This window comes from Mixophyes fleayi, chromosome 12, assembly GCF_038048845.1.
Source record: "Mixophyes fleayi isolate aMixFle1 chromosome 12, aMixFle1.hap1, whole genome shotgun sequence".
Taxonomy (NCBI): Eukaryota; Metazoa; Chordata; class Amphibia; order Anura; family Limnodynastidae; genus Mixophyes; species Mixophyes fleayi.
Window position 1 is genome coordinate 49,294,661 of NC_134413.1, and position 27,735 is coordinate 49,322,395.

The following is a 27,735-nucleotide window of genomic DNA, read 5'->3' on the forward strand; positions in this document are numbered from 1 at the left end:
AGTAAATATAGAGAGTGAAGGAGGCATGAAGAGGTTAATACTAAAATGTAACTCCCTGCTATCTCAACTGTAGTTTCTAACTAAGCTTAGGCTAAATATGGTGTTAATTCAAGAAAGAGCAACTTAGAACTATGCATTTACGAGAAATAACTGTATAGGTGTGCTTTTACAGGAAATAGTATTTGATATATAGATTATATTGGCTTAGAAGAGGGCTGCTCCCTCTCACTACCGTTTGTCCTAATGTATATTTCTGTTTCTGTGACCTAATAAAGGTAGAGCTTTTTACAACTTGATACATACATTTCCTGTATGTGTCATATGTAACTCTCGGCCGGTCTATATACTTCTTCTTGGGTGATTTATACCAGAATATGTGTGAACAAGAAGTTAATAGACTCTAATGGAGTCCAGTGGTGGGATACCCCCGACATTTCTTGGTGCCGAAATCCCGGGAGCCTGATGACCAGTTAAGGGGACATCTGGAACCATCCAACGGTTGAGAACTCCCAACTACGACAAATCCATGAGGTAAGCTATTTTTGTCAAGCGATTTTAGCCAAAAATATGCTTCTTACTTGAGATTTGTCTGTCGGATGGTATGTTACCCCTTTTCTGAGTCTGTACGGTCCCGTAATCCCTGTCTGTTCACCTAGTATAAAATGTTTCAGTCTAATTTGTAAATATTATAAAAACAGAATTGTTATAATTTACATTGCAATATTTGTCTGAATCCTCTAAATAAGAGATATCAACAGCATTTGTTTCTCACTCATTTTGGTTGTTTGTAGATGGATTGTTTTTAAGTACGTTGTTGAGGGTGAAAAATAGGGAAGTTTTGTTGTGGTGAAAATACTTGGTCTCTTACCTAGATTTAAATAATAAGACGTTATTATTTGTGATTGGGCAGAATAGAGGTTACTCTCATAAAATTGTGTTGAAGATTGTGATTTCCTCTTGAAAGTCGTCATGCCTGGCCCAAATCCAATTGAAAGGATGAGGGACAGGTTTGGCAAGCCGGCTGTGAGAGGTATAGAGAAAGTATTACAGAGAGGTAGTTTTGAAAAAAATGGCTAATTTGACGTGAAGAAATGGAAGGATTTTAGATCCAAGCATAAGGAATGGATTGATAAACATGGTTTTGGTGACATGGTTCATATGTGGATTGTAATGAGTGAGGAACAAGTGTTAAGGGAAGATGAGGAACAAAAGAGGAATCAGGCGGAATTTGCAATGTATAATTCATCAACATGTTATTTGCCTCCCCCGTATGACCCCAACGAAAACATGAGCTCAGACATAGGCAGGAGTCAGTTCCCAACCCTGTCATAGTCTAGCCATATCATCAGGAGTAAATATAGAGAGTGAAGGAGGCATGAAGAGGTTAATACTAAAATGTAACTCCCTGCTATCTCAACAGATTTCCTTTGGTTCCTGTTCCAACTGTAGTTTCTAACTAAGCTTAGGCTAAATATGGTGTTAATTCAAGAAAGAGGAACTTAGAACTATGCATTTATGATAAATAACTGTATAGGCGTGCATTTACTGGAAATAGTATTTGATATATAGATTCTATTGGCTCAGAAGAGGGCTGCTCCCTCTCACTACCGTTTGTATATATCTGTTTCTGTGACCTATTAAAGGTAGAGCTTTTTACATCTTGATACATACATTTCCTGTTTGTGTCATATGTAACTCTCGGCCGGTCTATATACTTTTCCTTGGGTGATTTATACCAGAATATGTGTGAACAAGAAGTTAATAGGACTCTAATGGAGTCCAGTGGTGGGATACCCCCGACAAGAGTATATTGGCATATAGCATTGAGATGGTTTTTGTGGAACCCACTCTTTTAATGAGTACACTGAGAGGGTCCGGCCCAAAAGAAATATGGGTGCTTACAAATTGTGCAACCAGGGCGCGACGGAGCTGCTGAAATGTATAGAATAAGTTATTTGGTAAGTGAAAATCTACCTGTAACTGTGGAAAGGATTTGAGGGTGCCATTACAATATAATTGCCCAAGAAAGGTAATTCCTGCCGCCCGCCACCTGGGGAATTGTTGTAATTTGTAAAGCTCCAGTAGTGTGTTATTAAGCCATATTGGAGTGTCCATATCTAGCCCCGTGGGTTGCAGCGCTCTCCTTACAATGTTTTAAATCATGACAGCCTGTTTAAGCAGTGGTGGGATCATTTTGATGATTCTAGTGCCCAATAAAGCCTTTATGGGTGGTCTATAAAACCCTGTATACCCTTTCAGAAGACTAAGAAGGTCAGCTGTAGGGGAGTCCCCAATCCATTCCCGGAAACGAGCTAGTTGTGCAGCATAATAGTAGGCCCTGAAATCAGGGAGGGCAAGACAGCATCACGTTCCTGGACGACAGGAGGATGACAACCTGATATGTTCTCACTTCTTCCCCCAGACTAGAGAGGACATGTATTTGTTAATTTGAGAAAAGATCCACCATGGGAGAAACACCGGGAATGATGAAGTGGATACAGAAATTTTGGCTGCAGGACAATTTTAATTAAATTAATCCTACCCAACACCGACAGGGGTAATTTCATCCAGGTGGAAATCTTGGCTCTCAGATAATTGACCACTGGATCGATATTTAATGGTATATAGTCTGTAGGACAATTTGTGATCCATATTCCTAGATACTTAAATTTTACCATCCATTGCAGCGGGAGGGACCCAGCAGCGCTCTCCGGGACCCCCCATCAATGGGGAAAATGCTGGACTTGGTCCAGTTTATGTTTGGCCAGAGAAACCACCAAATTCATCTACAAGGCACAACAGGGTGGCTTGGGATGCCTTCAAGTCCTGTAGAAAAAGAAACATAAAGCGCAACCTTGTCTACCCCGTCTCCAGCCGAGTCCACTAATTTCAGGATGTGCATAAATCAAACATGCCAAAGGCTCTATTGCGATGGCAAACAGGGCTGGAGAGAGGGGGCACCCCTGCCTCGTGTCCCTGCTCAATGTAAATAATTCTAACCACTGGAGCCGAATATAATAACCTTACCCATGACAAGAAGTTAAGACCAATACCAAATTTATACATGACAGCCCACAAATATTCCTATTCTATTGAGTCAAATGCTTTAGCTGCGTCAAGGAATACAACGACTCCCCCATCCCCGTAACCACCAGGCATCTGTAGATGGGTGCAAAGGTGCCAAATGGTTGACTTTCCCAGCATGAACCCTGTCTGGTCTGGGTGGATCAGCTGAGCAATAACATTGTTTAGTCTCAAAGTAAGTATTTTGGTTAAAATTTTAACGTCTGCTGTCAGCAGGGAAATGGACCTATATAATTCAGGCAACAGCGGGTCCTCCAGACATCTATCAGACCCATATCTGTTACTAATTTAGTAAACGGGGATGGACCATCACTCACTGCCAAAGACATCTCCCAACACCTATCAAGATCCTCATCCATAACTGCATCAAAATTTCCCAGGCAGATTACTGGGACGTGTGGAGAAAGAACAATAAATTTAGAGGCCTTCCGGTGTACATCGAAATTGTAAGGTGGAAGGACATACACAGCTGGGAGTATAACAAGAGAGTTATCTATCAGGGCTCGGAGAAATACATATCGTCCAGAGGAATCAAGTTGTACCTATTCTAAAACAAATCAACACCAATACCCTCCTCGAGTGAGACGAATGCACTGAATGATATGCCAATCCCACCCAGGATTTTTTATTGGCCAGTACATAAACCCCCATCAGATGGGTCTCCATGAGACACGCCACATCTGGATTGTATTTTTTAATCTGCGCTAGGACCAGGAATCTTTTATGCGATTGTTATGCCCCCATACATTCCATAAGAGTAGCCGAAGCCCTCCACCCCTTAGGATACCCCATCATCTATCTTAAAACATTCCACGACTCTTATAGTAGCGGATATACAATGTGATTGGGAGCAATGATAAGCAGCGAAATTCAAGAGTTGCATTGGAAACAATCAGAATATGAAAGCATGCAATATTGTATCAACACATAGAATTTTACAATCAATCTTTTCACGTGTAGGTCATACTGTAAAGCATTAGGTAAGCATATTAATGAAACTACGCCAAACATCCTAACAACTATCCCCACCCCACCCCGAAAAAAAAAAACATTTTTATACTCCCTCAAACAACCATTATCAAAACTAAGAAAAACTAAAAAAAAAAACCTCCACTTGAACTATAGAAAACTACCAAGTACTAGCTTGTGACACAGAACTCTCCCTTAGTGTAACCTCTGCACAGTGCACAAACACAGAAAAGAGAATAAAATAAAATGAAACCTCTCCTCTACTTAACTTAAGTAAGTATGTAAAACAAACAATGTACTTTGTTTGCAAGAAATTTTTTACTCCAATAAAAATCTCATCTCGTCTGGAGCCTGGCACGGGGCCTGCCGTCCAGCCAGTTCTCGGCCTCCTTAGGCATAGAGAAAAAGTTTGGAGAGCCCATCTGCCGCAACGCGGAGCCTTGCTGGGAAGAACATTGCATAAATCCCGGAGCCGCCGCTTTATTTGAGTGAATTGGGTTCTACTTTTCTGAACCTCAATAGCGAAATCTGATAAGACAGATACTACCTGATTCTCATATTTGACGGGTCCTTTTGTTCTGGCTAAACGAAGTATGGTGTCTCTGTCTTTGTAATGAAGCATCTTAGATATAAACATGCAAGCTGAGGCCCCTGGTCGGGAAGGTTCAGGCGGAAGGCGATGGGCCAACTCAACTGCAAACTGAGACGTGAAGGCCTCTCTGCTGAACTCATTGATAAGCCAGGTCTCAAGGAATGTTTCAGGGATGGATCCCTCTGCATGCTCAGGAAGGCCCACAAAGCGGATATTAATCCTATGGAGCCGGCTCTCCATATCAGATATTTTCTGTTTACACATGTTGACTTGAGTGGCTAAGTCTGTAACTACTCTTCTTATGGGGGTCGTAATATCTTCTAACGTGGATATACGATGCTCTGCCTCTCCAACTCGTTCCCTCATTTTTTGTAGATCTTGCCAAACAAGGGAGAGATCAGATTGCATCGCACATACAGTATACGATTCATGACTCGCTTTTCAGAAGAACTTTTATAGCAAGAAGGACTTGCTGGATGGAATTATCGTCCCCCGTGGGCGGAGAAGGGCCATCAGCTGTGGGAGCGACCGATTTTGTGGAGCTAGGTGCCTCTGGAGATTGAGCCGCGGAAGAAGCTCATACATATTTCTTCAGTTTTGCAGCTGTAGTTGCAGCACTAGTCTTGCCAATGTTGGAAGTGGAAGACGACAGATTTACCGGGGCAGCAAACCTATAGACGCCTTCTTAAGCAGGAACCAATCAGGTCTGGTACACGTGAGAGTAAGTATTGTAGAGAGTGATTCACTGTTGCAGGGGTTAAGAGGTTTGTGAATTGTGTGGTAGCCCAAATGTCAATGGGCCAAGGCATTAATTTTAAAGCACCAGGAGATGGCAGCAACACTCCACATATATCGAGTGAAGAACCAGCAGCCCAATCACCACTCTTTGCTTTGTCCCTGTCCTTACAAGCACCAAGGGGTAGAAGTACTATCCCTCTCCCCTGCCATAGGCATAAGTTGTTACCAGCACACTGCTGTGCCAGGTGGGATATGGAATAATGATGGTGGTTATTCCGACAAGACTTTCCCCGACGCCTTGACACAGAAGGGCTCTTTCCTGACCAGGCTCCAGGATGACTGATGTGCCAACCGACTGGAAGCAATCGCACTGAATGAAGAAGCCAGGGCGACTTGATGACGTCACTGGCAACTGCAACGCTGTTATTGGTGCTTTTAAGGGGGCACTGTAAGTATGCGGGCATGGACAATGTAATTTGCAAAAGCGTTGTACATTGTCCATGCCTGCATATTTGCATTGCCCCCTTAGCAGCACCGATAACAGCGGCGCGGTTGCCAGTGACATCATCAAGATGCGCCAGCTTCTTCATTCATCGCAATTGCTTCCAGTCGGTTGGCACATCAGTCATCCTGGAGCCTGGTCGGGTAGGAGCCCTTCGGTGTCAAGACGTCGGTGTAAGTCTTGTCAGGGAAGCCAGCATCGATACGATGAATACCACCAGCTCTGCCAATACAGTACAAGCACAAACACTTCAGAGGCTTAGTAATTACAGAGTCAGCACATCACTTCCAATGGTGAAAGGGGGACACTGGTACCATTAAGACTCCGATCCTACATATATACGTGTAGCAAGTCAATCAAGTCCAGACCTTGTCTCCAATTCCGGATAATGCTAGTAGTTACAATGCAGGCAGTCAGCCCACAGCTCAAATGCCCAATATTTTAATGTGTGGAATGTGAATGCCTCATGGGTTCAGGCAGCTATCCATCACAGTTCTATCCCAGGAAGGGTATTACATGAGCTGATAGCTGCCAGCAGGGTTTTGGACAAACATGCAGTTAGAGGTCCGGGGAGGGTGGGGGGGTCCGCCAGCTGGATTATAAGTTGGGACCACAAGGGACAGCGATTCACTCACCCCCACCGCAGCGCTCATTCAACTCCCGTTCACTCAAGATGGCTGCTTCTCCCCTGACCTCTGGATGATCGCCGTCCACGGCCAAGCAAGTGGCCCAGCACTCGATCTCTGGGAAGGAGGTGGGGGGACCCCTGCAAAGCAGCTAGGCAATCCAGCAGAGATGCCCCAAGTACAGGTTCGCCATCAAGAACCCCCATCGCCGACTCGGTTCCCCACAGCCACGGATCAGAGACACTCCCTGCCGAGCAACCAGAATTGAGCGCGTCACAGGAGGCAGGCGCCCGTCCCTGTGTAGAAGTAAAAACACAGGGACGACCCCTCCTCTTCTCCGTTCAGAAGGAAGTGTAGACCTATTTTTGAAAAACTGCTTCAACAGGAGTGGGGCGTGGAGATCCTCCTTGTTAACCCAGGATCTCTCCACTGGACCAAAACCCTTCCAATGAACTAAAAACTTACGATGTCCATGGAAAGTACAGGAATCCAGAATTCAACTAAGCTCGAACTCATCGCCAGCAGAGTTCCGAATGGGAGCAGGTCGAGAGGGAATACGATGAAATTTATTAACAATTAGTGGCTACAGAAGAAAAACATGAAATGCATCATGAACCTTGAGGGAGAAAGGCAGATGAAGTTTGTGGGCCATGAGTAATGGGGAGAGGTCCAATGTAGCGAGGAGCCAGTTTTAAGGATGGAACTCGATGCTTCAGATTGCGTGTAGACAACTAGGCATTGGGAGGATTCCAAGAGTCTGGCTTTAGTTACTGCCCAGATGTGCGCGAAATCCGCTGTGAGGATACCGGGTTTAACGTAATCTTCTGGGCTGCACAGCTAAAAGAGATTGTCTTGTGAAAAGATCAAGATGTCATCAAGGTAGACTACAACGGATTTGTACAGAAGGTCTCGGAAAATCTCGTTAACGAATGACTGGAAAACCGCTGGGGCATTACCAAGACCGAATACTTTTAATGCCGGGTATTAATGGTGACCTTCCACTCATCCCCTTCACGGATATGGATGAGATTATAGGCCCCAGGGAGGTCCAGTTTAGAAAAAATCTGTGCACCACTAATCCTGTCAAAAAGCTCGGAGATTAGAGGTAGTGGGTAACGGTTCTTGATAGTAATTTTGTTCAGCTGGCAATAGTCAATGCAAGGACGAAGAGAACCATCCTTCTTTTTAACAAAGAAGAAGCCAACACCAACGGGAGATGAGAACTCTACAAAGTGCTTTACAAAGACTAGTACATTGTTGAGCCGGCGCCACCTTAATTTAACACATTAACACCAACATTAATACAGCTGCTCTTGAAATAGATGTCATAGTAGTCAGCCGTCATGTTCATTAATCAGAATCCTTTCAAGTGTATATTAAAAGCAGTCGCTGTCAATAGCCTGTCGGGGTGTTCCTGTCTGGGTATGCAGTGTTGGATTTCTTTGAATTGGATTAAGCTACCCAACCCAAAATGCCATTGTACTGACTATACACCTAACTAGGCACACTACCCCACCAGAAGCCTTGCAGAACTAGCGATCTCCCGACTTAGTGGCCATGAGAAACAATGTGGCTACAGGATAGTGGTATTCAGGAGCACTGAGAAGTGTGAACTGGCAATCTATGGCCTCTCTAGTATTTTGGATAAAGAGACTCTTAGAAGCATCTTATGTGGACTGACCACTGGTGTGGACACAGTCTCTCTCAACACAGCACTACATTGGATCTGAAAAATGTAGCAATAATCAAGAACAGCTCACACAGAGCAGTCACCATGATCAAAAAATTCTTCTATGAAAGATCACAGCTGCTGTATGGCTGTTCCTTAAGTGTGGACTGACTTGAGTCCATGATGACACTGAAACTGCAGTCTGGAACACTTCCACAGCCCAATTCCTGCCTTAAATGTGAAGCAGTGAGATGAAGCAAGGTAAGCTTTCTTTGAGTGGCATTCAGTGTCTACAGCTGTGACCAAATGAAACTGGGTAAGCTGATTTATCAACTCAGGTTCCTGAACCAGGGCTCTTGTGGATGGCTAAGATTTTGTTGTCCTGATGGTAATACTAAAACAATGTGTTCCATTCACTGGCAATTCATAGGTGTATTGAGATAACCTCATACCCACTGACCAATATGAACAAGCCAAGAAGATGGTGGCCTTGCAGTTGTTGACAGAATAGGAGTAAATAATTGACTAGTCTGCTCTTTTGATGAAGAACCAGGGCTGGTTGTGCTGGAGGGCAAGGGGGCAGAAGCCTCCCAGGCCGGTACCATAGTGGACTACATGAGTTTATTTTCCTTTAAAATAGACTACTGAGCCGAGTCTCAACCCCCCTCCCCCCCCCCCTACATACACACACACACACACACACACTTCTCGGGCTAAAATTTGCTAATCATCCCTTGATGAAGAACCTGCATGGTTTTTATGCTGTGTTTTTAAAACAGAGTACATATGGAGTCACAGAGAAGGTGACAAGTCATGGTATCAAGTAATGAATGTCTCTGTGCATATGCCATAAGAATGTCACATTACTGGTAACTTAAATTATGGCCATCAGTGCATGTTTACATATCTCCTCTGACCTCTGCCCTAGAGCCCCTCTAGTCCCCACATTGATACATCTCAAACAAGTGGAGTTCATCCCTGCCCATCAGGTAGCAGATAACACAAGATAGACTTGATTTCTACAGCTAACAAATATTCTACACCCGCTCTCTTGGTGTCCCTAGATGCCGGAAAGCCTTTGATAGGGTTTCCTGGCCCTTTATGAGAGATAATCTAAAGGAAATGGGGTTTCAAGGTCGATTCTTATATGGAGTTGTTGCATTGTACCATAACCCTTCTGCTGCCATCCTTGCTAATGGTGCTGCCCATTGTCTCCTCTACTCTTTGCTCTGTTGTGATGTGGTTATAGGATCTGGTTATAGGATCTGCAATAACCATAATATCACAATTGGCTCAATTCCTTCCCACCAACCTCTGACACCCTCTCTTCATTTGACCCCACAAATGAAGAGGAAATTTCTACTCTCTTATCCTCCTACTCTACCTCCTGTCCTCTTGATCCTTTCCTCTCGCAAATTGGTAGATCCCTGTCTCCTGTGCTCATCTCACCTCTAACTAAAATCTGTAATCTCTCGCTCTCTACTTGCATCTTTCCATCACTATACAAGCATGCAGTGATTACTCCTATTCTAAAAAAACAAGATTCCGACTCAAACTCTCTACAAATTACCGTCCCATCTCTCAGCTACCGTGTCCCTCCAAGCTTCTAGAGAGACTTACCTACACTCGCCTCACACACTTCCTTTCCGCAAACAACCTGTTGGATCCTCTTCAGTCTGGCTTTCGTTCTCAACACTCCACAGAGACTGCATTGACTAAGGTTGTCAATGATCTGATCACCGCTAAAACTAAACGCCATTACTCTCTCCTAATTCTCCTGGATCTCTCGGGTGCATTTGATACCGTTGACCACTCTCTTCTCATACAAACACTGCAATCCCTAGTGCTTCAAGACACTGTTCTATCCTGGTTCTCATCCTACCTTTCTAATAACTCTTTCACTGTTAATTTCCCTGGCGCCACCTCTGCTCCACTTCCTTTATCAGTTTGAGTACCGCAAGGCTCAGTGCTAGGTCCTCTGCTGTTCTCTATCTATACCGCTTCTCTTTGAAATCTAATAAGTTCCTTTAGATTTCAGTATCATCTCTATGCGGATGATGCCCAAATTTATCTATCCTCTCCTGATCTCTTGACTTCTGTGTTGTCCCGTGTAACTGACTGTCTTTCAGCCATATCATCTTGGATGTCCTCTCGCCAACTCAAACTTAATCTTTCTAACACAGAGTTAATAATATTCCCATCCACCAACAAGAGCATACCTGACATTTCTATCTCTGTTGATAACATGACCATAAATCCCACCACGCAAGCTCGCTGCCTAGGTGTAATCCTCGACTCACACCTATCCTTTGTTCCCCACATTGACTCTATATCTAAATCATGTTACATACATCTAAAAAACATTTCCAGAATTCGCACATATCTCACACAAGACACTGCAAAAACCTTAATTCATGCACTTATCAACTCCCGCATTGACTATTGCAATTGCATCCTTACTGGCCTTCCCAAAAACACTCAAACCCCTACAATCTATTTTGCACACTGCGGCAAGATTGAATTTCCTTGCAAATCATTATTCCTCTGTTGAATCACTCTGTATGTCTCTACACTGGTTGCCTGTTTTCTACCGAATCCAATATAAAATACTCTTACTAACCTACAAGGCCATCAATAACAAAATTTTCAATTAACTCAAGATCTAAAACCAAACCTAAAAAAATCTATACTAATATCTTACATTGGTATGCATGGCTGAAATATTAGGCTTATCTTCTAAAGGCACTTAAAATGTATCTAATCTATGCTGTACTGAAATCTTTTTAGAGCCTGATTACAGTGCAAAAATATACAAATGACAATGTATACAGCATTTGCATTTCTTGTCCTCACTGTCGTTTAAATCAGAAAAAAAATAAATTTTACTAGTACAAAAATTAGATTTGTACTTTGAAAAACCAAATATGTACGTATTACTTTTAGTATAACAGTTTGCCTTCCTGTACTTGGAAGAATAGAAATGAAAGAGATAATATTCTATTTTATGATTTTGTTTTTAACTACAATGTCTTTACTAAAAAAAAGCATTACATATTTGTATATAACATCACATGTAAAATATAACAACTTTTAAAAATTCTCTTGTATAATATATTTAAATTTAATTCTAAAAGGCACTTTAAGGTCACTGACTGTGATTTTGATGAAGATAACTGTAACTGAACTCATCAATCTTTTATTTGTAATGCACAACAAAATAATTTACAGTGGTATACAAAACAGAGACAGCAACAATTCATAATACAATATAATAATGCTATACATCCAGAGAGGAAAAGGTTAGGGTAAGGAAGATATTATAAGGGAGTGAATAAAAGTTTTGTTACCATCCATGACGAGAAGGGTCTTGAATTTATTTCAGAGGTAGAAGTGGCAGAATTTGGAGAGGGACTGAATGTGAGGTTTAAAGGAGAGAGAGCAGTAGAGGATGACCCTAGGCTGTGGACTTCAGGAACAGAGAAGAGGGTAGTGTTATCAACAGAAGAAAGAGGGGGTGAGGGAGCCCTGGAGAGAGGGGGTAGACTATGATATTTCTCATGAGAGATGAGGGAAGGGGGAAGGTCTGGGGAGAAAGGGTAGAATTGGGCATCAATAGATTACATATGCTACTGGAGTCAAAAGGAGCTGATGAGATCATGAGGGAGAAGAGCAGGAGGTCCAGAAATCTCAAGGTAAGGCAAGAGGGGAAAGGTGAAGTTAGATGTGGAGACTGAAAAGAAGCAGTTGTTGAAGTAAAAGGAAAACAAGGCGAGAACAGTGTTATGGAGTCTATATATTGTTGAAGATGCAAGAGGAAGGGGTGGTCAATGATATCAAAGGCAGCAGAGTGGTCAAGAAGGATGAGAAGGGAGAAGTATCTCTTAGATGTAGCAGAGAGAACATAGTTAATGACTTATGTCAAGGTGGTTTTGATGGAGGGAGAAAAATTCAGATTAAAGTGGGTCAATGAGGGAGTGAGAGGAGAGAAAGGAAGTGAGATGGTTTGAAAAGTTTGGAGGCAAAGAGAAGGAAGGAGATATGGAGGTAATTAGAGAGAGAAGCAGGGTCAAAGAACTTTTTTTTTAATATTATGGAGACTGAAGGAGGAGCGGAAGGTACTGGTGGAGAGGAATAGGGTGAGGAGGTAGGCAAGATTGTAATAGGCTGATAGAGAGAGAGAGGGAGCAGAGGAGATGAGAGGGGATGGGATCAAGGGGGCAGGTGGAGGGGTGTGAGGAGCATAGAAGTGTATGATGCAGATGCTGAAGGAGGCGAAGGTGAGTGGGCTAGCAAGGGGGTGGCAGCAGTGAGCGGAGGGTGGAGAGGCAGGTGGGTTATGGTGGGTAGGGAGAGGATGGGACTAGGAGGGACTGATGTCAGGAGATGTTATGACATATGGACTCAATCTTGGTGGTGAAGTGGGTATCAATGTTGAGAACAAAGGGCGAGGAGAGGAAGAGGGATGGGAAAGAAAAGAGCTGAAGGCAACAAATAAACAATGGGGTTGGAGGATTAATAGGAAGTAAGAGCCTTTAAATAGGATTGTTTATAGAGCACAAGGTCAGAATTGTAAGAGGAGAGAATGAACTTACTTGAAATGAAGGAAATCAGCATGAGATCGCAACTTCTTTCTGAACCGATCCACGTGACATGAGCATGTTTGAAGATAGCAGGTAAGTTTGGAGAGCGAAACTCCAAGGTAAGGCCAGTGTCATGCTGTACAAAATTATACTGATAGCAGATAGGCCTTTTTTGGCACAAGACTATGCAGCAATTTAGACTATAAGACAATTTTATGTCCAGCTAGAACACTTATGAAGAATATAACTTATGATGAAAAATTTTTAGATCTTTCAGAAACAAGTGCAAATTACATAGTAACTTCACTGCTTCAGCTTTTCTATAAAGTGGACCAAATGATACAATAGCATATTTGGCCTCCTTGTCAATGTTTCACAACAATTTTCTGCAGCAGAAGCAAGCTAACTGGTCTAAATCTGGATGTACTATACAGCATTTAAGTACACACACAACAGGTAAACCTGTAGTCCACAGGGAGTTAATAAGCCCACAGCTGCTTATTAATGAGTATAGAGAGTAGATTGCTCCTGGATTTCTTGCATACACTCTTTCAGTCTTGAACTAGAGGGAAAATAAAAAGAGCAAATGCTGCATTAAAGAACAAAATTGCTAATATTTGTATTAAAACTAATCAAAATAATTGAAGTGACCCAGTGCTTTACCACTGGCTCTAATCACCGTGAGATGCTCACCTTCCAGAGTTACAGGATTGTCTCCACATAAAATGCTAAATGAGGAGATCAATAACTTTGCACATAGTAAGCATAAAGGGTAGCTTGTCTGACATTATAATGAATAAATGTCTTGCATATATTGCAAAATATGGATGCAAATGACTTCTTAGTACCCAAAACTGGTAGTGTCTGCCCAACCAGAGGCCTCTGGCCAACTCTGTCATAATATCTAGCCTGGAGACTGAGTCCTGATTAAACTATAACAGCAGAAGTTCCTGTTGGAGTCAAGGTGAAAAGGATCTACTCTAGCTGCTTCTGACATTCAAGACAGCAGTAAAGTGCCACTGTGGATCCATGCATCAGACTGAAAAAAAGGCAACAGGACCCCTACAGACCCACCAATACAATCAACAGACACTAAAGAAGCTTAAAATATTAACTCTGGTATGGGAACCCTAATTTGACAATGCATGAAGATGCATTTGGTTATTTTGCTTGCAATCTTCTATACATAGCCATTGCACTAGGTGTATGCCATGTGGACAGAGAATATGTGGATAATGATGACTAAACAATACAAGACCAATTGTTGGAGAGAGAGTACCCTATTATGGCCATTCCATATGTCCTTGAAATAGATAAGGAAAAAGGCACCATTAAAAGTAAGCATTTAATTATTATGATAGGGGCATGTTATCCATAAAGTAGCGCACTCAGCAATAAGACAACTGATATTTATCTCTTATTCTCTCATATAGGACATGTTTGCCTTTTAAAGAAAGGTCAATAAATGTAGAAAGCAGTAATTGTAATTTTTACTATACAATGGTATAGAAGTGGATCAATTAAGGACCTTGCTTTTGGTATGCCAGAAATATTTAGGAACTCTTCGGACTCCTCAGCAATGAATGTCACCTTTTCAGCCATGATGTATGGATTCTACATATGTAACATACTCTCTATTCCCCACTTTTATGTACATGGAAAGAATGCTTAATAACCAGCTTCCCTCCTGGTCAGGAAACATTTATTTAAGCTATGCTTCTTGTTAGGCAGCAAAGGAGGCGTATGTTTTAATAGAACAATTCTGCCAAAATACAGCAGAATCTTCCTGTAAAAACAGAAAGAAGAAGAAGAAATAAAATAAATTACATTGAAATTCGTTTTAATTCTTTTCTGTAAAAGTCTAAAAGGAATGTCCTGTTTCATTATCTGATTAAAAAAAAAATGCACATGTTTCTTAAACATCTATTTGGTCGGATTTGTCTCTCTTATGCATGTCACCTTTAGCATACATACATACATACATACATACATACATACATACATACATACATATATGTTGTTGAAACAGCTAGATTTTTACTTTTTATCTTTGGTTTAAAGCTGGTGTTGGGTCATAATGATTATATTATATCTTGTGTGAACTTTTTTAATGTTAAATTGATATTTATGGATGTTTGTAAATCATCTACTAGAACATGTTGGTATGTTATGTAAAACTGCTACTAAATAAGTTGTGTCAAGACTAACACACCCTTTTTGAAAATCTAAAAGTGGATGTTTGTCAAAAGATCAATCTGTTAATTAGTCAAGCATTTTTTTTATTTCTCAAAAACTAAATTATTTATACAACAATATAAACCACTAAGGATAACATTTTACAATAACAATTTAGTTTTATTTGTTTTGAAGGTCAGAGAACCTCTCATATCTATGCATCAAAACAGGGGATACTCGTGGACCAGAGGGGGAGAGGATAAGCAATGGGTAGAGTTGGAGGGTAATTTCAGTGGAAATCATCTAAGTACTCTTCCATGGTCCCTAAGATAAATCACCCTACGGTCTGGCCCACTCTGACGGTGTGGAATAAACTTAGTACCTGGAGTAGTGTGGCGGCCTTTCCCTCCCCTCTGACCCATATCCTGTGCAATCCAGATTTTCCTCCTGGCTTGTCCAGAATTTCATTTGAGAAGTGGTCTAGAGCTGGGATTGTCAACCTCGGCCAGCTAATGGTCAATGGGAAACTCTGTTCCTTTAGGGAGCTCCAGTCTACATACTCGCTACCATCAAACGAGTACTGGAGATATTTTCAGGTGATGCACTATGTCAAGTCAGTGGGAGGTTGCAAATCTCTGGCTAGGGAACCTTCTCCCTTTGAGGCTCTGTGTCTATCTAAAAATACTCCCTTCCATACCATTTCAGGGATATACAAAATCCTAATGAAAGATATATTTCAAGCGGCTCCATCTTATACAGGTCTAAGGGAGCGAGACCTAGCACCTTATATATCACAAACCTCTTGGCCCAAGATTTATCAAAACACACATAGTTGCTTTGTGAGTGCCTCGGTTGTGGAAACCCATTATAAACTTCTGACAAGATGGTATAGATGCCCCTCCACACTGCAAAAATTTCACCCTCGGATGTCCTCATTATGCTGGAGATGTAATGGAGCCTTTGGCTCTTTGGTGCATATATGGTGGGAATGTCCTCAAATCACTCCCTTTTGGGATGAAGTTATTAGATCATTGTTGGTCACGAGGTTCCTGAAGATCCGGGTTTTTGGCTTCTATCTCTTTCTAAAATTCCCTCATCTAAGTACAAGAAATCACTTAAAAAACACTTAAACAATGCTGCTAGAGCAGTTATCCCAATGCACTGGAGATCTCAATCCCCCCCCCTTCAGTTAAGGATTGGTTCGCCAGAGTGGAGTTTTACATGTTAATGGACGATATTATCTTTTCTGTAAATGACAAATACTCAGATTTCACGGCCATCTGGTTTAGCTGGTTGGAGTTTAAGGAAACAGACAAATTTAAGACCCTTCTTAGCACTCCAACCTTTAAAAATGTACCCTTTTAATTCCTATATAAGGTCATTTAAATAGGTATACTCTTCACCTTTCCAGGTATATGATCTGACAGTTACCAACATTCACTGCGAGAATATTTGAAGATAGTATGAACAGCTTCTCATACTCTTCCCCCCTTCCTGCCCCTTACCTTCTTTCCTCCTGTTTTTCCCCGATTCCTATCTTTTGTCAGCCCCCCTCTTCTATTTCTTTTCTTCACCTGTATCAAATTGTGTTCATTTTGATTCATTAAAAAATAAAAGAGAAAGAGAAAACAGAGAGTTGGTTTGCTTGCTTTATTGTAATTATCGACAGATAGACCTCTATCATCTAGACCTTGCATATTTTTCTCTGACAACATATCACTGTATTAAATGTAGCTATATGTATATTTACAGTGCTTCATCGATAGTGTGCATTGTTGTACTTTCTCTTTCTAATAAATAATGAATTTATAAAAAAAAAAACAGGGGATACTCTAAAAACCGGGAAATTAAGTGGGTGGGGCAATAACAACATATACCCAATCAGAGCCTGAGAATTTTAGCATGTACATTTACCAATACCTTTGTGTCCAAGTGTAGATAAGTTTGAAGAGGAAAGGATTAGGCCAATATGCAGGTCACCAACATCTAAATGTTAAATTGTAATTCCTCCTTCAGTTAACTGTACCTTATTTGCTTATTTGCATTACTTTTGCATATGACAAATGTTAAGCTTAAGTATGTGCATGGGAAACAATTATATGTACAGAGCACACTCAGGCTGTAGTGAAGGGAAAATAAATTAAACAAATTAGTCTCTAAGATGTTTTAAGGAGCAAGGGTTCTTAACAGAGAGCAATATTAGTAAATAATGCTGTTTTCTTTTTTTTAATCAATTGTTGTTATTTAATTAATCTGTTGAATACTCAAGTTAAAAATGATGATCCTCTGGGAATTATGATAACATCATGTGTTGTTTTTAAGTGTGTGTATAGATTAGAGATGAGCGCACTCGGATTTCTGAAATCCGAGCCCACCCGAACGTTGCCGATCCGAGTCGGATCCGAGACAGATCCGGGTATTGGCGCCAAATTCAAATCTGAAACTGAGGCTCTGACTCATAATCCCGTTGTCGGATCTCGCGATACTCGGATCCTATAAATTCCCCGCTAGTCGCCGCCATCTTCACTCGGGCATTGATCAGGGTAGAGGGAGGGTGTGTTAGGTGGTCCTCTGTCCTGGTAGATCTCATGCTGTGCTGTTTAGTTCTGTGCTGTGCTGTGCTGTGCTGTGTTCTGCAGTATCAGTCCAGTGGTGCTGTGTGCTGTGCTCTGTCCTTCTGAGGTCAGTGGTGCTGCTGGGTCCTGTGCTGTGTCCTGTTCAGTCCAGTGGTGCTGTGTCCTGTGCTCTGTGCTTCTAAGGGCATAGTTATTTCCCCAATATTCCCCTGTGTTTAAAAAAATAAAAAAAAGTTATTTAAAAAAATACCAAAAACTAATTTTTTTTTTTTAATTACCACAAAATTTGCACAACCAATCCTGCAGTATAAGCCCATTGGTACTGCAATATTACCAAGTTCACACATTCAGCAGTAAAAGTCCAGTGGTACTGCAATATTACAAAGTTTACACATTCTGCAGTATCAGTCCAGTGGTGCTGTGTCCTGTGCTCTGTCCTGCTGAGTTCCGTAGTGCTGCTGGGTCCTATGCTGTGTCCTGTTCAGTCCAGTGGTGCTGTGTCCTGTGCTCTGTGCTTCTAAGGGCATAGTTATTTCCCCATTATTCCCAAGTTTTTAAAAAATAAAAAAAAAGTAAAAAAAAAAAAAAAATTAAAAAAAAATTATATAATTATAACCAAATTTACAAAACCAATCCAGCAGTATAAGCCCATTGGTACTGCAATATTACCAAGTTCACACATTCTGCAGTATCAGTCCAGTGGTGCTGTGTCCTGTGCTCTGTCCTGCTGAGTTCCGTAGTGCTGCTGGGTCCTGTGCTGTGTCCTGTTCAGTCCAGTGGTGCTGTGTCCTGTGCTCTGTGCTTCTAAGGGCATAGTTATTTCCCCATTATTCCCAAGTTTTTAAAAATTAAAAAAAAAATTATAAAAAATATTAAAATTAAAAATTAAAAAAAAAAGTAATTATAACCAAATTTGCAAAACCAATCCAGCAGTATAAGTCCATTGGTACTGCAATATTACCAAGTTCACACATTCTGCAGTATCTTGTGCTACATATAATGGAGACCAAAAATTTGGAGGATAAAGTAGGGAAAGATCAAGACCCACTTCCTCCTAATGCTGAAGCTGCTGCCACTAGTCATGACATAGACGATGAAATGCCATCTTCCAAGCCCGATGCCCAATCTCGTAGTACCGGGCATGTAAAATCCAAAAAGCCCAAGTTAAGAAAAAGTAGCAAAAAGAGAAACTTAAAATCATCTGAGGAGAAACGTAAAGTTGTCAATATGCCATTTACGACACGGAGTGGCAAGGAACGGCTTAGGCCCTGGCCCGTGTTCATGACTAGTGATTCAGCTTCACCCACGGATCTTATCCCTCCTCCTCCTCCCCCCCCTCCAAAAAATTGAAGAGAGTTATGCTGTCAGCAACAAAACAGCAAACAACTCTGCCTTCTAAAGAGAAATTATCACAAATCCTCAAGGCGAGTCCAAGGGTGTTGGTGGTTGTCAAGCCTGACCTTCCCATCACTGTACGGGAAGAGGTGGCTCGGGAGGAGCCTATTGATGATGTAGCTGGCGCTGTGGAGGAACTTGATGATGAGGATGGTGATGTGGTTATTGTAAATGAGGCACCAGGGGGGGAAACAGCTGATGTCCATAGGATGAAAAAGCCCATCGTCATGCCTGGTCAGAAGACCAAAAAATGCACCTCTTCGGTCTGGAGTTATTTTTATCCAAATCCAGACAACCAATGTATGGCCATATGTAACTTATGTAAAGCTCAAATAAGCAGGGGTAAGGATCTTGCCCACCTAGGAACATCCTCCCTTATACGTCACCTGAATAACCTTCATAGTTCAGTGATTAGTTCAGGAACTGGGGCTAGGACCCTCATCGGTACAGGGACACCTAAATCCCGTGGTCCAGTTGGATACACACCAGCAACACCCTCCTCGTCAACTTCCTCTACAATCTCCATCAGATTCAGTCCTGCAGCCCAAGTCAGCAGCCAGACTGAGTCCTCCTCAATACGGGATTCATCCGAGGAATCCTGCAGCGGTACGCCTACTACTGCCACTGCTGCTGTTGCTGCTGTTAGTCGGTCATCTTCCCAGAGGGGAAGTCGTAAGACCGCTAAGTCTTTCACAAAACAATTGACCGTCCAACAGTCGTTTGCCATGACCATCAAATACGATAGTAGTCACCCTATTGCAAAGCGTATAACTGCGGCTGTAACTGCAATGTTGGTGTTAGACGTGCGCCCGGTGTCCGCCATCAGTGGAGTGGGATTTAGAGGGTTGATGGAGGTATTGTGTCCCCGGTACCAAATCCCGTCGAGATTCCACTTCACTAGGCAGGCGATACCAAAAATGTACAGAGAAGTACGATCAAGTGTCCTCAGTGCTCTAAAAAATGCGGTTGTACCCACTGTCCACTTAACCACGGACATGTGGACAAGTGGTTCTGGGCAAACGAAGGACTATATGACTGTGACAGCCCACTGGGTAGATGCATCCCCTTCCGCAGCAACAGCAACAGCTGCATCAGTAGCAGCATCTACAAAATGGCTGCTCGTGCAAAGGCAGGCAACATTGTGTATTACAGGCTTTAATAAGAGGCACAACGCTGACAACATATTAGAGAAACTGAGGGAAATTATCTCCCAGTGGCTTACCCCACTTAGACTCTCATGGGGATTTGTGGTGTCAGACAATGCCAGTAACATTAATTTGGTGGTGCAGCATTACCTCAAGAGTGATAGGGGTGTGCAGGAGATGCTTGTGGTGGCGCGCAAAATTGCTGGACACTTTCGGCATTCAGCCAGTGCCTACCGCAGACTAGAGGCACATCAAAAAAGCATGAACCTGCCCTGCCATCACCTCAAACAAGAGGTTGTGACACGCTGGAACTCCACCCTCTATATGCTGCAGAGGATGGAGGAGCAGCAAAAGGCCATTCAGGCCTACACAGCCACCTACGACATAGGCAAAGGAGTGGGGATGCGCCTCAGTCAAGCGCAGTGGACACTGATTTCCGTGTTGTGCAAGGTTCTGCAGCCATTTGAACTTGCCACACGAGAAGTCAGTTCCGACACTGCCAGCTTGAGTCAGGTCATTCCCCTGATCAGGCTGTTGCAGAAGCAGCTGGAGAAAGTGAGGGAGGAGCTGGTAAGCCATTGCGATTACACCAAGCATGTAGCTCTTGTGGATGTAGCCCTTCGTACGCTTTGCCAGGATCAGAGGGTGGTCACTCTTTTAAAGTCAGAGGAATACATTCTGGCCACCGTGCTCGATCCTCGGTTTAAAGCGTATGTTGTGTCTCTGTTTCCGGCGGACACAAGTCTACAGCGGTGCAAAGACCTGCTGGTCAGGAGATTGTCCTCTGAAGAGGACCGTGAAATGCCAACAGCTCCACCCTCATTTTCTTCCACATCTATGGCTGCGAGGAAAAAGCTCAGTTTTCCCAAAAGAGGCGCTGGCGGGGATGCTGATAACATCTGGTCCGGACTGAAGGACCTGCCAACCATTGCAGACATGTCTACTCTCGCTGCATTGGATGCTGTCACAATAGAAAAAATTGTGGATGATTACTTTGCTGACACCATCCAAGTAGACATGTCAGACAGTCCATATTGTTACTGGCAGGAAAAAAAGGCAGTTTGGAAGCCCCTGTACAAACTGGCTCTATTTAACCTGAGTTGTCCCCCCTCCAGTGTGTACTCGGAAAGAGTTTTTAGTGCAGCGGGGAACCTGGTCAGTGAGCGGCGAAGGAGGTTGCTTCCTCATAACGTTGAAAAAATGATGTTTATAAAAATGAATAATCAATTCCTCAATGAAGTACAGCACTGCCCTCCAGATAGTACAGAGGGACCTGTGGTTGTGGAGTCCAGCCGGGACGAATTGATAATGTGTGATGAGGAGGAAGTACACACTGTAGGGGGAGAGGAATCAGAGGTTGAGGATGAGGACGACATCTTGCCTCAGTAGAGCCTGTTTAGTCTGTACAGGGAGAGATGAATAGCTTTTTTGGTGTGGGGGCCCAAACAAACCAATCATTTCAGCCAAAGTTGTTTGGTAGGCCCTGTCGCTGAAATGATTGGTTTGTTAAAGTGTGCATGTCCTATTTCAACAACATAAGGGTGGGTGTGAGGGCCCAAGGACAATTCCATCTTGGAACTTTTTTTTTTGCATTATATGACCAATCAACAGTCGTTTGCCATGTTCAAAAAGTAAAACCAAATTTAAACAAATTCAAGAAATTAAACCAAAAGTAAAATGCCCTGTCATAATTTAAAACAAGAGGTATTGACGTGCTCTAAAACTACTGTATTGTTGTTTATATTTTATAAACACTACACTTGAAAGCTTGAGTCTTTCAATGAAAAAGTAACTGTCCATTACACGAATATTTGCAACAGGGACAATTTTAGGGTTAAGAAAGTCAACTAATAACACTTCGACGCTGTCTGTCTTTATAAACACTACACTTGGAAGTTGGAGGAGGTATTGTGGCCCCGGCACCAAATTTACTACCGGGGCCACTCCACTGTGCAGTCCATATTTAGGTGTATCAGATATTAAACAACGGTGACAGTTGATGCCCAATTTTTTAATTATATTGTTGGCGCTGTAAAAAATTGTGTTCCGGGCACACTACGCAATCCATACCCTTTTTTGGTGGAATTCTGACCCGTGGAGGGTTTTTTAATTATATTGTGGCCTCGGTACCAAATTGTGTACCGGGGCCACCACACTACGCAGTCAAGATAGATAGATGCGTATCATAGATAAAGTACATTCAGTGGTGTGGGGCAAATTGAAAAATATTCAAAATGCACTGACATTATCAAAAACAAGAGGTTTTCACACGCTGAAACTCCAACATGTATATGATGGAGAGGATGGAGGAGCAGCCGTATGTGCAGTGTAATGCAGACCTGTTGAAGGTTTTTTTATATATTTTATTGTGGTGCCCAGTGCCCACTACTCTACGCAGTCCAGATACTATTTTTGGGTGTAATTCTGACCTGTTGAAGGTTTTCTATATATTATATTGTGGTGGCCAGTGGCCAGTCCTCTATGCAGTCCAGATACTATTTTTGGGTTTAATTCAGACCTATTGAAGGTTTTCTATATATTTTTTTATTGTGGTGCCCAGTGGCCAGTCCTCTATGCAGTCCAGATACTTGTTTGGTGGAATTCAGACCAGTTGAGGGTGTATTTATTTTATTGTGGCCCCGGTATCAAATTGGGTACCGGGGCCACCCCACTACGCAGTCCAGATACTTGTTTGGTGGAATTCAGACCAGTTGAGGGTTTTATTATTATATTGTGGGGACCACTCTATACCACACTACCACTCTATACCACTCTATTTAATACTTTAATTCTATTACTAATTCCCATAAAGAGGAACTGCCGCTTCTATTTAATACTTTAATTCTATTAGTAGTTACCATAAAGAGGAACAAAATAAACAAATTTTACCAAAAGTATAATATGACTTACAAACACTACACTTGAAAGATGGTGCCTTTAAATGAAAAAGTCAGTCTTCATTGCACGACTATGTGCAACAGGGACAGTTTTTTGGTTTACTAAGTCAACCAATAACACTTCGAACCTGTCTGTCTTTAACATACTTGATGGGATCTCAATGACGAATGGTCTGTACCATGTTTGGAGGAGGTATTGTGGCCCCGGTACCAAATTGGGTACCGGGGCCACTCCACTATGCAGTCCAGATAGAGGTGTATCAGATATTAAACAACGTTGACTGTGGCTGCAAAAATTTTAAATAATATTGTGGAGAACACTACACTACGCAGTCCATAAACTTTTTGGGTGGAATTCAGACCTGTGTAGGGTTTTTTAATAATATTGTGGTGACCCACTCCTCTACGCAGTCCAGGTACATTATTGGTGCGAATCATACAAGTTCAGGGTTTTTAATTTATATTGTGGTGACCCACTCCTCTACGCAGTCCAGGTACATTATTGGTGCGAATCATACAAGTTCAGGGTTTTTAATTTATATTGTGGTGACCCACTCCTCTACGCAGTCCAGGTACATTATTGGTGCAAATCATACAAGTTGATGGTTTTCTTATTATATATATTGTGGTGACCCACTCCTCTACGCAGTCCAGGTACATTATTGGTGCGAATCATACAAGTTCAGGGTTTTTAATTTATATTGTGGTGACCCACTCCTCTACGCAGTCCAGGTACATTATTGGTGCGAATCATACAAGTTGATGGTTTTCTTATTATATATATTGTGTTGACCCACTCCTCTACGCAGTCCAGGTACATTATTGGTGCAAATCATACAAGTTCAGGGTTTTTAATTTATATTGTGGTGACCCACTCCTCTACGCAGTCCAGGTACATTATTCGGTGCGATTCATACCAGTTGATGGTTTTCTTATTATATATATTGTGGTGACCCACTCCTCTACGCAGTCCAGGTACATTATTGGTGCGAATCATACAAGTTCAGGGTTTTTAATTTATATTGTGGTGACCCACTCCTCTACGCAGTCCAGGTACATTATTGGTGCAAATCATACAAGTTGATGGTTTTCTTATTATATATATTGTGGTGACCCACTCCTTTACGCAGTCCAGGTACATTATTGGTGCGAATCATACAAGTTCAGGGTTTTTAATTTATATTGTGGTGACCCACTCCTCTACGCAGTCCAGGTACATTATTGGTGCGAATCATACAAGTTCAGGGTTTTTAATTTATATTGTGGTGACCCACTCCTCTACGCAGTCCAGGTACATTATTGGAGCGCATCATACAAGTTCAGGGTTTTTAATTTATATTGTGGTGACCCACTCCTCTACGCAGTCCAGGTACATTATTGGAGCGAATCATACAAGTTCAGGGTTTTTAATTTATATTGTGGTGACCCACTCCTCTACGCAGTCCAGGTACATTATTGGTGCGAATCATACAAGTTCAGGGTTTTTAATTTATATTGTGGTGACCCACTCCTCTACGCAGTCCAAGTACATTAATGGTGCGAATCATACAAGTTGATGGTTTTCTTATTATATATATTGTGTTGACCCACTCCTCTACGCAGTCCAGGTACATTATTGGTGCGAATCATACAAGTTCAGGGTTTTTAATTTATATTGTGGTGACCCACTCCTCTACGCAGTCCAGGTACATTATTTGGTGCGATTCATACCAGTTGATGGTTTTCTTATTATATATATTGTGGTGACCCACTCCTCTACGCAGTCCAGGTACATTATTGGTGCGAATCATACAAGTTCTGGGTTTTTAATTTATATCGTGGTGACCCACTCCTCTACGCAGTCCAGGTACATGTTTTGGTGCGATTAAGACCAGTTGATGGTTTTCTTATTATATTGTGGGGACCACTCCACTACGCAGTCCAGAAAGATAGCTCGTTGCAACGTTTTGGACTAATAACTATATTGTGAGGTGTTCAGAATACACGGTAAATTAGTGGAAATGCTTGTTATTGAATGTTATTGAGGTCAATAATAGCGTAGGAGTGAAAATAAGCCCAAAAAATTGATTTTTTAACTTTTTATGCTTTTTTCAAAAAAAATCCGAATCCAAAACCTTAAATCCGAACCAAAACCTTTCGGCAGGTGTTTTGCAAAACAAATCCGAACCCAAAACATCGAGAAAATCCGGATCCAAAACACAAAACACGAGACCTCAAAAGTCGCCCGTGCACATCCCTAGTATAGATCAGGGATGGCCAATTGGCAGCTCTAGAGTCCATGCGGTACCCAGCTGTTTTGTGCTTCATGCCACGAGTCCTTTTTGTAGACCCCAGCTGTTATTCTCTTCTTTATACCCCACTAAGCTTTAGTCTGATCCTCATGCCCTAACACCTTCCTTAGGAAGGAGCCGACTGCTTCCTGCTTAAATCATTTAAGCAAGGCAAAGAATTGTTAGGCAGGCCTGTACTATGCATCAGCGTGCTGCAAAGTTATAGCCTATTTTTTGTTCCTTTTGCAGATTTGAACAGACATCATATATCGTAGAGAACATTAAAATCAATCAGCGTTAAAGGTTTATGGAAGTAAATATCTATGCAGAGTTGCATTGTGCCTGTTCCAGACTTACACCTATCTTTCAAAAACTGGTGAAAATCTGGCTACCCTGAAGTCACATTGAATTTACAAATTTGTCTTTTATAGCTTGAAACACTTATTTATCTTGCAATATAATGCCTGCTGATATATATGATATTACAGATAGGGGGCTTTTTCTTAATTAAATATAGTTTGAACTTATTACTGATATTAAGAGAATTGTGTGGTTCTTTTGAAAGTTTGACAAGAGAGGCCCTAAAGCCAGACTTAGATTGATAAAATGCTCAACGGTTGATGACATAACCATAACCCCTTACTCTTATCCTTAGCACTATCATAAAAATAAAGACCACCACACAGAACTTGTTGGCAAATAGAAAGTTGTAACTCAGAGAGCATGTTATATGGGGGAGGGAGAACACTGTAAGCAGATCGGCAAAGGTCCAATGCCAATCAAAATGTCCCATTGTGGGTCACTTACCTTCTGGATATCAATACTTATACACCAATTTACCTGAGTGCACCCTTGTCATTTGTCTTTAAATGGGGACAATAATTCCCAGGCATTCCAGAACCAGAACCCTTCTAGGCTATTCGTAACACAACTACAAGCCAGCGGTACTTTCACTGAATCTAAGCTGACTCTTCCAAGGGAACGGGTTCCAAACGACTCACTACATGTAATGTGCACCAGCCAACTGTACACTTTTTTCCTGCCAATCATAGGCTGCACCAGCTGCAGGGCCCTGACCCTATGTACAGAACTTGTGCAACGCAGAGCTTCACACACCATCGGGTCTGCACTATAACCCGACTTAGAGATGAAGGGAGCACCTCCCCCGCCACCAGCAAAACTAGAAGAAAAGTGAACTCCAGAGCCAGAAGATGGGAATGGGAAGGAGGGCAGCGTTTCCTGGATCCAAGAGAGCAAGATTATTCCTCCACGGAACTTTATAGCTTTTCCCTTAAGCCTTCCTGAATTGTCATATAAAACTCCTCTCATGATGTTGCTATGCCTCTTTGTCTGCACAAAATCCCTCCCTCCTGCCTTTGCATTTGTGCCTTGATGTTCCGTTTTTTAGGATTATCTTGTTATTAATCCCTTCATACAGATGGTGCACAGTTGGAAGGAAAGCATTGCGATCAGCGAGTGATACATACTGCGCTATCACTGATTGGCTGCAGGTCATTGCCACCTTCGAGGTAAAGGTGTCTCTTGGCCCTTATGTGTGGGGGACCCCTTGACCTGCTTTGTGTGGGCACATCATTGTGAGTCTAGAGGGGGTTTAATCACTCTGCCACCAGCTTTAGTGCTGGCCATTTGATAAGGAAGAATATCTGTGGTCTAGTGGAGACAGGGCCATTTGGCCATCCACTCATTTGGTTTATTATTTAGTTGTTTTAGTTGTCTCTCATTTTGTTTTCTCCGTCACCAATATATTCTAGTTAAACTGTGCCCTAGTTCTTGCCAAATTTACATCTGTGTCTGAGTCGTTATTTATGATTTACAGTGTTAAGTTTTAACATGTTAGAAAGGTTTATAGTGCACCGGAAAGAGACATCAACAATATGCAGTTTGAGAGGACTGAACACTTATCACTGGTATAGCAAATTAACTAAAGTAGATGATTTGGCGGTGGAGGGGGAGATAAAGTAATTAGTGAAGAGTCCACAAATAATCCACAAAAATATAGATATAACATGACAAACAAATAACTTATATCATCAGACTACTTTAATGCTTGCTAATAATTTCAGGACATGAGGGTGACTGTTGATGGTTGAAGTACTTCTAAAGTAGTTTTATGATTGCCTGACTACTCCTCTAAAATAAACTTGTTTGGAATGGGAATTTGTCAATTTTGAATGGATCATCTAATTAAAACAATACTATTCTCTGTAGCCTTGAGTAGGTTTAAACATTTTGCAATGATGAAAACTGAACAAGACACCTTAATGAATACCAAGGGGCTGATGCAGAGCGGGAAGTATGCCAGTTTACTTAGTGCATTTTGCGTGAAAGCGTGCTGTGCATGTTTATGCAAGCATCTATGCAGACATGTGCTATTCTGCACCTGGAGAGGCAGGATGGGGATGGGAAATGGCGTGCAAATTCAGGTGGAGTGCAAAAAAGGCATGTTTATACAAATGTAAACAGAAAAACTCCAGTCTTTTGCACCTGCTATTGGCC